The sequence below is a fragment of the Erythrolamprus reginae genome, chromosome 2, assembly GCF_031021105.1.
Source record: "Erythrolamprus reginae isolate rEryReg1 chromosome 2, rEryReg1.hap1, whole genome shotgun sequence".
Taxonomy (NCBI): domain Eukaryota; kingdom Metazoa; phylum Chordata; class Lepidosauria; order Squamata; family Dipsadidae; genus Erythrolamprus; species Erythrolamprus reginae.
In genome coordinates this window covers 241,510,609-241,523,582 of record NC_091951.1, presented here as the reverse complement: position 1 = coordinate 241,523,582, position 12,974 = coordinate 241,510,609, and the positions used below count along the sequence as shown (strand labels likewise).

General features: G+C 37.4%; 1 protein-coding gene across 7 annotated transcripts in view; it reads left to right on the top strand.

Moving 5' to 3' along the window:
• The window catches only part of NRG1 (neuregulin 1), an 802,420-nt gene that overhangs the window by 673,835 nt on the left and 115,611 nt on the right, over positions 1 to 12,974 (top strand). The window lies entirely within an intron of this gene.

Here is a 12,974-nt window from a genome sequence, read left to right as displayed (position 1 = left end):
TCAAAATGCCCATAAAACAGTGATGGGAGAAACATTCTACAACTAAAATGCCACTATTATTTAAGCTTCGTCCTAAGAATTATTTATACTTGGGTGATTATCCAGAGAAGGATCATTTAAGTTTCAAATGTCAAAACAGCGCTTAGAATTAAATAAGAAATACTCTAGAAACCAATGAAGATAGAAAAGTATTGGTATATTATGTCCAAATCATCTATTCCCAATTCTAGCATTTTAAAACAATGTGGAATTTTGGAAGCCACTTCAAAGGTTTGTTTCCATGTGTAACACATATCAAAAAAATTCAGCCTGGCATTTTCAGATCATAAATAATCTGAGGATATAGTTAGTATGTTCTATATTACCTAAGTTGACAAAACTGTTCCAAGCCATTTGACACTCTGCAATAGAGTTGCAATCAATGAAGCCTCTCTCTGTATTTTATTTACGCAGAGTACAGGATCAGCAAATAAATAGGAGCTGTGGTGGCACAATGGTTAGAATGCAGCATTGCAGTCTGACTCTGTCCACTGCCAGGAGTTCGATCCTGATCAGCTCAAGGTTGACAGCTTTCGATCCTTTCAAGATTGTTGAGAGCAGTACGCTGACTCTGTAAACTGCTTAGAGCGTGCAGTAAAACATTGTGGAATGATTTATAAGTTTAAGTGCCATTGCTATGATATTGCTAAATAAATAGATATAACTTTGTATCACATCTTGTACCTGGTGAATTTCATTTACCATCTTATTTGAATTGGAATCCTCAGCTAGACTGGAGAGAGGCGTTGGGGGTGGGGGGTGGAGTATAGAGTCTTTGCCCTGCAGATTTCAGGCCTGACCCTCCCCATAATCATTGAATCCTTATTTGACCATTCTCAAGAGAATGCAGCTGGTGAGATTTTTGTAACATGGGTAGCTAGCAATAAGGCTTCTGTTTAACACTATGAATGATTCTGGTTTCTTTGCCTGACACTCTTGTATCTATTGAGTCTTCATTTTATTGGTTAGCCCTGATGCTATTTTATGGAGATATAATGTTGGCAATTCTTTGCCAACTCTTTTCAAACTTTTATACATTAATGGATAAAGACTTTTGAATGATCATCAGATCTACGTGATTAAATAGAACTTTATGGGAGTTAATTATACATGAGCACTGTCTACCCCAGTGCAGTATGAAGACCATTTCTGTATGTTTCTAACCATTATGGTCCTGAACATTCTTTTGCCATTGGGCCCACAAAACTTGCTAATGTTGTCAATCCATCTTGTTTTTATGTCTGTTTTGTGGCTGCTTTTTAACAAGTGAGATCTGTTCTATGTCTGCCTTGATCAACTTGCCATCAGTTCTTCTTGCTATGCAACCACCCCATTTCCATTTCAATTCTTTTACTCTCTTGCTGATAATATACTTTTGTTCGTTCTCTAATCCATGTGCAGGTCTTTCTATCTTGTAAGGCCAAACGTATCTATTAGTGAGTGAGTGTGTGTGTGTGTGTGTATTATGAAATACATCTTAGAACAATGATTACGGTGCCCTTATTCAAAACTAGATATTAAGATAGCAGAAAAATTGACAGTTATGTAAAGGACAAAATTACAATAAAGTTTAAACTACGTGAAAAAGACATTACCAGTAAATTCTACTGTTATAATAGTGTTACACTGAAATACCAATTTATGAGTATTGAAGTAATGGATTTAACAGGTACAGTATTTCTTTTCACTGTAACTGACCTAGTTCCCATACATAAATGAATTGGTTGCCCATAAATCTGTACAGTTTCACACTTGAAAAAGGCTTTAGCAGTTTAAAGTGATATCCCAGACTCAAGACTCAGCCAGAGTATAAGGGTGAAGTAATGACTCAGATAAATAGACACATGTTTGTGCACCTAAAGATATTCCTGTATTCTCTTCCAACTAAAAGAATGGAGAAAAGATCACAGAAAATATGAGAAATCTTATTGCAAGTCTTAAGTACAAGATATAAAATTCCAACCGAGTTTGCTAACCTATCCCTATAATGAAATTAAAGTGTGGTTCAAATGGAATTTTTGAAGTGCTGAGCGAGCACCGAGAATATTATATCTTTATAAAAGGAGACATAAGCACTGAGAAATGCAATTCAGCAAGATACATTTTTTCAAGGCAGAAATACCAAATAGCATACTAGATTGGCAACAGAAGGGGCTTTAATAAAATAAAATTGATTTTCCAATGTTGTATATCTTGTTCTTTGGTACAAAGAGCAAATGTTTTACATCAAAATGACAAAAATAATGGAGGGAGAATGGGATGGAGGGAGGGAAAGAAAGAAGGAAGGAAGGAAGGAAGGAAGGAAAAAAAGAAAGAGAAAGAAAGAAAGGAAGAAAAAGAAAGAAAGAAAGAAAGATATTCTGTGCATAGGGTTTAGATACATGATAAGAACAGTTATTGGGATCTGAGAACTATGTAATTCTTTCCTATCATGACACAGGTTTATTATATGTTTGCTGGGAAACATTCAGTAACAAAGCTGCTTACATATAAATAATATATTAAAAGAAAGCTGTATAGAATTAATGTTTTGTAGGCCCCAATCACTGTATTTTTCAGAGTATGAGATGCACCTTAGTTTGGGGGGAGGAAAACAAGGAAAAAAGACCTCTGCCTCCCAGCAATTTGCCAAACAGCAAACAGCACAAACAACATTGAGAGTTGTTTGACACCATGCTGAAATCCTGAAATGGCTGCCATGGAAGACTTCCCTACTTACAAAATGGTTGCCATGGATAGGCATTGCTAATAACAAAGCACCCATTTATAACTTGATTGATTAGTGATGCTCTCTGTAATCTCAGTGGAGCATTTGCAGCATTTAATGGCTCTCCTCCAAGTGAACATGACAGCAGAAGCTGATGATTTGTTTTGCAGTATGCTAAGTTTCCACTTAACTTCTTTTACAATTAAAAGAATCTTTAGAAAATATTGAGTGGTAGAAGCACCCCGATGGACACCATTGAAAATACTAACCCGCAATAATTGTCTGTCCTTGATATAAAGGCCTGTGTTGTTATTTTGTCCTAGCAATGTGTATTTTTTTTATTTGGAATTTGTTTGTAATGCTGTTCTGTTTTGCATCATTACCATGCTTATGCTCATTGTATCCTTCAACATCTTATCGGGCCATTTAAACAATGGTTTTAAAATAATTCTAAATATATGAGCAAAGAAATAATTGGAATTATATTCACAGCATTTTAAAGATGCATGTGTATGAAGAAATCCGCAAAAAAATCTAATGAGATTATCCTGTTAAAATCCCCAGTTGTTCAGCTGTTATCTACCTTAAATACCTCTACCTCATCTTGAGTGTTTTCTGAAAACTCTCCAAATAGTTATCTTGAATCAAATAATAATCTTGGATTATTTTCTAAGTGGCCAACTGAGGCATGTTTCAAAGCAATTGTGCAAGAGCTGTTCATGGTTTTTTAGGAAAGAATGGAAGATGTAAAAGTTTATGATATTAGGTAGTTCATTTTCTAGATTGACATTTTAGCATTTTGTAAGCTGCTCAGAGCCTATGGAAACTGACCGACATCAAAACATTAAATAGCATGGGTGATGTTACCAAGTTTGAGAATGAAACATCAGCAAGAAAATGACCCAGTTCAGAGGACTGCTAATTTCAGCCCTAAATTACAAATATTCTCTTCTAAGTAATGTTTTGTTTTCATTATAACTGACATGGTTTTAGAAACTGAATAGCTTTCTCAGATTCAGATGGTAAGAAAAGAAGAAAAGAGTAATTGTTTCCAACATAATAGTGAAAACTCCCCCAAATCATTCCATACATATATGAATAAAATAGAAACATTAGACTATCTACATGTATGTGCAGACCAAGAATCTCCAGTATTGCCTTCTGGCATCAGCCTTCAAAGAAATACCAGAACTACCATAAAAAGGCCTCCGTCCCAAGAAGGAACCCAGGGGAGAGGTGGGTGAATCCAAACCTGTTAAGGTTTTCAGCAGAAGAATACGTTCTCTTGTCAAATTCTGACTGTCCAACCATGTTGTCACAGCAAAATAGATCTGGATAATCCAGTTAACATAGAAACACACAGTGCTGGTGAACAGTCACTTAAATATAAGCCAGTAGTGTGCTGCAGCTGCCAAAAAAGCCAATGTAGTCCTATGCTGCATTAATAAAGTGATTAACAATTAATCAGTGGGAAGGCTTGCCTCTAGAAGTTGTGGGTACTCCAACACTGGAGATTGATAAGAAGAGATTGTCTGAAATGGGGTAGGGTTCTTGCTTGAGCAAGGGGTTGGACTAGAAGACCTCCTGGTTCCTTTTTCTGTAAATTTCCCAGCACAGGGTTCATGGTCATGTTTCAGGGTATATGACAGCCACTTTGGTTAGTGGTTAAGGCGCCACTAAGCAGAAGGCCATGGGTTCAAGTCCTGCCTTAGCCATGAAAGCCAGCTGGGTGACCTTTGGCTAGTCACTCTCTATCACCCAACATAGGGTGGTTATTATGGAAAAATAGGAGGAGGATGGTGTGTTGGATATGATCTTGAGTTATAAAAATAATGAAAGTGGGATACAAATAAATAGATTTTAGGCATGAAAAAATGCTTATTTTCATCAGCTTGCACGAAATGCTGCAATGATTGACTTTAACAAGAGCTTTTAATTTTGTTTCTCATAGTGTCCTTATTAACAAAAAGGTCAGACACAAGACTTATTGGGTGGACCCTATAATTGGTTCAAGGATTGTACTCAAATGACAGTTACTAATGGTATTAAATTTACCTTGATATTTTGAGTGGAATATCACAGGGCTCGGTATTGACCTGACCACTGTTCAACATTGTTATAAATAATATGGGCAACACCAGTGGAGAAGTACCAAATTGGGGGGGGGGGAGATTAGAATAATAGATAGAAACAAAAATTGTTTAGTACAAGAAAACTGAAAGAAGCATGTATAAAATGGATGGGAAAATGGCTAAAGAGCAGCACATTTGAGAAGGATTTGGATGTACTTAATGGATTGCAAGGTCAAAGGTCCCAATAAAGTTATTGGCAGTGCAAAGAATGCTAATAATGTCTTGAGGATCATTGAAAGGAGCATAGAGCGCACTTTGTGGAATGTATATATACTGGTCCATTTGAAGTATTGTATTGAGTTCTGCACACCTCCATTATAAAAAGATATTGGTAAACTGAATACTTAATTTCATTCAGAGGGTAAGACTAATAGGATGCAATTTCAAGAATATAGACACAGAAAAAGAACTTCTTGACAGTGAGAGCTGTCAGTTAGTGGAACAATTAATCAATGAAGTAGTTTCTTTTCCTTCAAGTAGAGATTTTCAAACAGAGACTAGTCAGTGACCTATCAGGGATGGTTTAGAGAATTCTGCAATGTGCACTTGATTGGGTTGCACTTGATTTCTTAGATGCCTTCCCACGGTACAATTCTGTGATTTTATGCCATTAAGCTGATATAACATTGGCTGAAGATATTAGCATACTCATGCAAGACTAGGTTTTGAATGGGACTTTTTTTTTCTCACCCAGTCACCTGGAATTCAGTAGTGTTATGGTCATTCCAGAAGAATTGTTATAACAATTAAGGAAGCAATTCAAACCCCATTCCCCTTGCTTCTTTTCCAACAACTTTCTCACGCAATGTTGCTCTCTCATTCAATGCTGCTGTCTCATGCCCTCTATTTCTTTGACCCCGTTCAAAACATTTCTACCAACAGATGCTAGCTACCTTAATAAATTGTATGATACAATCCATTTCATTTTCCTGCACAAGTGGCAAGGCATCTCACTCTTGTTCACCATTATAGTGGATTCATCAAATGTGATTTCCTTGTAGTTCTTCTGTGGTAGCAATCCTGATATCAATGTTTTATTTATTTCATTTCTAGACGATGTAATTTATTCATCATGTTTTCTTCTCTCATTAAAAGTTATGTTTTTGACTAAAGGTCTAGTTTTGCTGCCTCAATCTCAAATCATAGAATAATTTAAAAACTAATTATTTAAAACAAATCAAATGCCACATCTATGTATTTTAAGGCTATCTTTAAATTATTTCAATATCCCCCCCTCCCATCTTACTTTACTCCAAAAATGAAGTTCTCCTTGGGGAAAGTGTAATTTAGGTCAGGAAAAGATGTGTGGAATTTCTCCAAGAGAATGATATAAGTAGCAAACAGGAGGAATAGGTTACATTTAATGTAGGCAAATTGCTTTTTACAAACTACTTTTGCTTTCACCTTCATGTGTGAGCTTTGTGGAATTTTAAGTTTTTTATGCCCTAACTAAAGATAACTCATAACATTTTATAAAAATGAAAAACAACACTTTCAGGTAAATATTTTATTTAGGCTTTCAAAAAATTTCAAAAAGAAAAAAAAAGAAACCCTGTGATGCTGCAGTTCCTATTGCTTCTGCATTTTTCTCTAGAAGTCTTTTACTTTACTCAGTGTTGTACACATACTTATTTTTTTAAATGAATAAATACAGTGATCCCCCGAGTTTCGCGATCCCGATCATTGCGAAAGGCTATATCGTGATTTTTCCACCCGATGACGTCACTCCCTTCCTTTCTCATCTTTCTTTCTCTCTCTCTTTCTCTATCTTGCTTCTTCCTCTCTCACACTCTCTTCCTCCCTCTCTCATCTCTTTCTTTCCTTCTCTCTCTTTCTCTATCTCTCCCCCTCTTGCTCTCGAGCGGCAAGCGAGCAACCGGGCGGGCGGGCGAACGGGCAAGCGAGCAGGTGGGCGGGCGAACGGGCAAGCGGCAAGCGAGCAGGTGGGCGGGCGAACGGGCAAGCGGCAAGCGAGCGGCCGGGCGAGCGGGTGACGGGCAAGCGGCAAGTGATCTTGGGGTTTCCCCTTTGCCTGGGCGGCGGGAAGACCCAGGGAAGGTTCCTTCGGCCGCCCAACAGCTGATCTGTTCCGCAGCGCGGCAGCAGCGAGGAGCCGAAGATGGGGCTCCTCGCTGCTGCCGCGCTGCGGAGCAGATCAGCTGTTGGGCAGCCGAAGGAACCTTCCCCGGTCTTCCCCGCCGCCCACACGCAAACTCCACCATCTGCGCATGTGCGGCCATGGAAAAAGGGGCGTGCATGCGCAGATGGTGTTTTTACTTCCGCACCACTACATCCCGAAATATCGATTATTGCGAGGGGTCTTGGAATGGAACCCTCGCGATAATCGGGGGATCACTGTACTTACATAGCTGCATGCACAGCCATTCATATTTTATTGAAGAGAAATATGACCTTTGTCCAGATATTTCTTTATTTTCAATGGACTTCTGTTACATCTAGTTGGATGCGTCTTTCGTTCTTCCAATATTAACACTTCATAAGTGTGATCATGAATTTGTGTCAATGGGCACACACTTGGAAAGCACATTTTTAGTGTCTCCTAACTGCTTGGGAGAAAAATATACTGACAGGGAAGCAATAGAAATAATGTCATGATTTCTGTCACACCTGATGCCACATACAAACTTTATTTCAATGCCTAAGAAGAACCCCTAGAAATCCATTATATAACAGATGCCTGAATTGTTGTTATCTCACTTGTGTAAATTATATTGTAATTTTTCAAGTTGTTTCCTTCACATATTTTTTGTTTTTAAATGGTTTGACAGCTTGTTTGGCTTTTCCGCTACTTGAGGATTTGAACAGACGGGAGCTGTTATGTTTTCAGGAGCCAAACTTCTGAATTTCCAGTATGAACTATTTTTTTTTCTTTTTTTATCCCTCTTGATCAATTACATCCATGGTCTCCACGGATTGTGCTTAACTTTGAGGCAATGATTAACTCTTTCAGAATAATTTTTTTTTTTACATTTTCATCCTTTTCTGGACAAAAATATATGTACATTCCTACTACTTACCATTTTATCTGGAGGAGGAGAAGCAATATGGAGGAATAGTTCTTATTTTCGGGAGGTATAGAGTTTTCATTGAAATATTGAAGCATTGGTTTCCTCAAAAATATGTCATTACTCTTAATAAAGAGATTAAATAGTGTGACTCCATATTTTCTAAAGTTTGGCAAATGTTTAGATGGCAACTACAGTTCCTTTCAGAAATGTTACTACCATCTGCCATTTTCCTTTTGGCAAGCAATAAACCAAGCAGCACACTTTAAGTAATTTCTTCCTGTTTTCTGTTTATCTCATTCCCATTTTTCTGTATGACGCCAAAAGCTTATTTTTTTTTGCCAACTACAAGCAAGTTCAGTATGATAATCTACCCATCTCAGAACTTGGAACCCTTTAGTGATATTAATACAATATTCTAGATGTGATGGGGGCCAGGGTAACAAATTTTCCAATGAAGAATGATGATTATCTCAGAGGCTTATCCATTGTTTTGTGGTGTTTTGGCTATTGCTAATAAAAATGCAAGTCAGCTACACCTGTGAGTTCACTAAAAATTAAAGTAATCTTATAATAAACACATCTTTGATGAATTAAAATGGTAATACCCTGCCTTTGTACCTGCATGGAGCTTTGTATTAGCTGATAACAAATATTTGAATGATCTCTTCCTTTTCAGTGATGGACCTTAAATTATGTGTTGCACCTATTAGTTGTCATCTCTCTTTTAGACCTCTTTTTCAAAGTATCCCAGAGGAGTGGTTTTCAAAAATTTGGGGAGGCATTCTTACTATACTTCCAGATCAAACAAAACAAACCCCTCAGTTTTGCTATACAGTGGAACCCCGACATAAGAGCTGCTCGACTTAAGAGCTACTCGAGATAAGAGCTGGGAGAGGAGAGACATTTTTTTATTTTATTTTATTTATTACTTGGATTTGTATGCCGTCCCTCTCCGCGATACGAGCCGAGAAGAGCCGGGCTGGCTTACTTTCCTTCCTTCCCGCGCTGATGCAGAGCCACTCGAACAAAGCGTCGCGCCCCTCTGATGCTTTCGGCGGCTTCCGAAGCGACGCTGGGCTCTTTTGCCGCCAAAAGCATCAGGGGGGCGTGACGCTTTGTTCGAGTGGCTCTGCATCAGCGTGGGAAGGAAGGAAAGTAAGCCAGCCCGGCTCTTCTCGGCTCGTATCCTCGGCTCGTATCCCGGCACTTGGTGAGTGGAGAGGCGGTCGCCTCCCCTGCCGCCCCACTCTGGGGGTCCTTGGCTTCTGCTGGGGGTGGGGGGATCCGAACGCTGTTTTGAATTTCACATTCCGAGTGGCCCAAACGCCAAAGGCGAACTTCCGCACCTCAGGAGTTAGCTCGCAAACCGCGCGGCTGTTTTAAAACATCGCTGCCGGCCTGGGGGGGGAGAGGGAAAGGGGGGAGAGGGGGGAGAGAAAGAGAGAGGGAGAGAGAGAAAGAGAGAGGGAAAGGGGGGGAGAGGGGGGAGAGAAAGAGAGAGGGATAGAAAGAGAGAGAGAGTAAGAGATGCTCAGTGAGCCTTTCTTTGAAGTTGCCTTTCTTTCTTTCTTTCTTTCTTTCTTTCTCTCTCTCTTTCTTTTTCTCTCTTGCTCTCTTGCTCTTTCATTCTTTTTTCTTTCTCTTTCTTTCTTTCTTTCTTTCTCTTTCTTTCTTTCTTTCTCTTTCTTTCTTTCTTTCTTTCTCTTGCTTTCTCTCCTTCCTTCCCTCCTTCCATTTCTTTCATTCTCCCTCTCTATTTTTATTTCTCTTTCATTTTCTTTCTTTCTCTCTTGCTTTCTTTCTTTCTTGCTCTTTTTCTTTCTCTCTTTTACCTTCCCTTCCTCTATTTCTTGCTTTCCTTTTCCTTCCTCCCTTCTTTCCTCCCTCTACAGGATTGGGTGGCAGTGAAGTTACTCTCCCCTTTCATAAGTTTCCTTGCTTCCTTCCTCTGTTTCTGTCCCTTCACCCTTTCTTCCTTTCTTTCTTTCTTCCTTCCTTTCTTTCTTTCCTTCCTTCCTTTCCTCCCTCCATTTCTTGCTTTCCTTTTCCTTCCTCCCTTCTTTCCTCCCTCTACAGGATTGGGTGGCAGTGAAGTTGAATAAATAACTACAGTTTAATGAATAAAAATAAAAGTTTGCCATGTTGATTGTTTTGGGTAAAAAGTGGAAGGGAAGGAAAGCTCTCAGCTTATCATCTTATTAATAAGTAAAGTTACATTTATTCTTGCAATGTCTTTTTGCATAATTTAGACTAACTTTGTGAGTTTTTTGAGGGCTGGAACCAATTTAAATTATTTACATTAATTCCTATGGGGAAAAGTCGTTCGAGATAAGAGCTGCTCGACTTAAGAGCGCAGGTCCGGAATGAATTAAACTCGTATCTCGAGGTACCACTGTATTGCTTTTTCTTATAATGTTTATGAATCCTATTTTTGAAAAACTTCATTCTTATAATGTATCATATATTGAAAAGGCTGAACAATCTTCATATATATTTATATGAAGACCGAAATAGTGGTATCCTAGTCTCCCTTAATTTTAAAAATTCAGCAAAAACATGTGACACACACACACACACACATATGAAGGTCTTGGCATATATATATATATATTACATTTTTCTTGCATATAATGTTTACCTTGCATACTTTTATATTTATACATTAGTTGAAAAAAATCCATAAAATATCTAAAGATCTCATGCCGATCTAGTATGAATAATATTTAATGTTCATTTATTATACAATTTTGGTATACATTGATGGCAATCAAGTATTTCAAATATTTTAAAGAAATATTTAGAACTGTATGATATTGTAAGGATAGGTAGGTAGGTAAGTGGGTGGGTGGATAGATAATTTAATTTATTTGACTTATATGCCACCCAATTCTGTGGGACTCAGGACGGTTTACAACAATAATGAAAATGATGAAATTTCTGCTTTGTTTAATATTTAGTAAAAATATTGCTTCTTTATGAGAGTGCTTCAGTTTAATTATGAGGTTGTAACTCCACTGAAAGACTTTTTAAATTGTGATTAAAAAAGGATAACCACTTAAACAGCTAAGAGTAATGATATAAAGTTGCAAGAAGAGATATAAAGTTGCAATAACAAGTATTTTTCCTTTAAAGTTCTTGAAAGGATGGTTTCTAAATTGTGTTCCTAAAGCAATATTCTATATTAGCGACAATCTCCCATCATCCCTAAAGGATGTTCCTCATGAAGAACAATTGTCATGGGAATTAATTCATGTCCCAGTTTAGCCCAAACTGATTAAAAGCATTCCAGGCCATTAAGGCTATTTGAGCACCCATTGAAGATGTACCATAGAGTAGTCTCAAGCCATTATCTACTCCCAAACTAATATTTATACCAGCACACCATCCCCAGAGTTCCATTTTCTTGGGATTTTTACTAGCCCTCATCCTGTAGATTCTGGTCCTCTGATCGAATATAGTAGGCTGGATTCCCAGGAGGAACAGAGTGAATAAAAGCAGTGATGGGCTGCCAAAATGTTTACTGCTACACTGTGGGCGTGGCTTACTTTGTGGGTGTGGCTTGCCAGCCATGTGCACGGGTAGGAGTAGCTTGCCTGCCATGTAACCAGGTGGGAGTGGCTTGTCAATCATGTGATCTGGGGTAGGTTAAAGGTCATGTGACTGGGTGGGAGTGGCTTGCCGACCAAGATAAGTTTTCAAATAGGTGCTTGGACTCTTTTTCAGTTCACTAAGTCACATTATTTGAATAGCCACAAAAAGGACAAATGATAGACAGCATTATTTGTTGAGGAGCACAGTAACATTTTAAGATTTTGTACTGAACCCACAAGGCTCAGTATGATAACAGATTAGGCAAGTAGCTCAATTTTATTTAATTGCAATAAAAGTTCAGTTCTCGATAATGATTAAAATTATTAAAGCGTTTATGAATAAAAACATTATATTTAATTATTTCCTATTTTAAAAGTAATTAAGGATCATACTAAGGTACTAGAGAAGGGAGGGCAATAAAAAACTATTAAGTACTCAATAAATAATGCACAAACATACTGTATCTCCCACCCACCCGTGGGGGCAGCAGCCCATTACTAAATAAAAGATGGTCAGTTCACATAACTTGTGCTAGAAAAAGAGAATAAAAGGATACCAGGGTTTCTGACTATATGGTAGATACATAAGTAGAGTGCTTCAGTTTGGCAAGATTATGCCCAAAGGTTTGGAAATATATATATATATATTAACAAAATCAACATAGAAAAATAATTAAATTGCAAGAATCAGTCTTTCTTGATTTTTGACAGATCCAGAATTTATATATGCTCATCTATATCTGAGGAAGAGTAATAAATAATGGTTAGAAATTACTTGGTATCTTCACCAATGGCTTCATATCAACATTAACTAGCAGAAGGCCAACATGACAATATTCTGTAGCTTAATTATAGAACCAACAGAATTTTTCCATTATCAGTTTCTACAACTAATCAAACTGTTCTTTCATTCTTATTTCATTTGACTGCTATATGCTTGTTTCACATTGTTGTGTGACACTATAATATCCTTAGAGGTATATCACTTATTTATATATCAAGACACCCATGGATAATTCTTAAATCAAATGAAGCTTTATGTTCCACATGACTCAGAAAAAGGAAAGAAGTCTCTGAAATCAGATATTAAAATTACTTTTCACTAGAAAACGTTATTTAAATCTGCTGCCATCACCTAAATTGTTTTTTCAGTCATGCAATGCATGGTATGTAATAGATTATATCACACATGTAATAGATTATGTAGCACATACGTATATACATATGTATGTACACATATACATATACATATACTGTATATACACATACTGTACATACACACACAACACTCACACAATTTGCTCCATATACTGAAGCAGAGATTGACAGAAACCTAGATTTTAGCCTATGTCACCCAAGAGAACAACTTATTCACGTCTTATAATGTCATCTTCCAAGATTTCGCTATTTCCAAATAATAAAAAATACCAATAATTTAGAATAACATTGATATATCTGAGATATAGCATTGCTACAT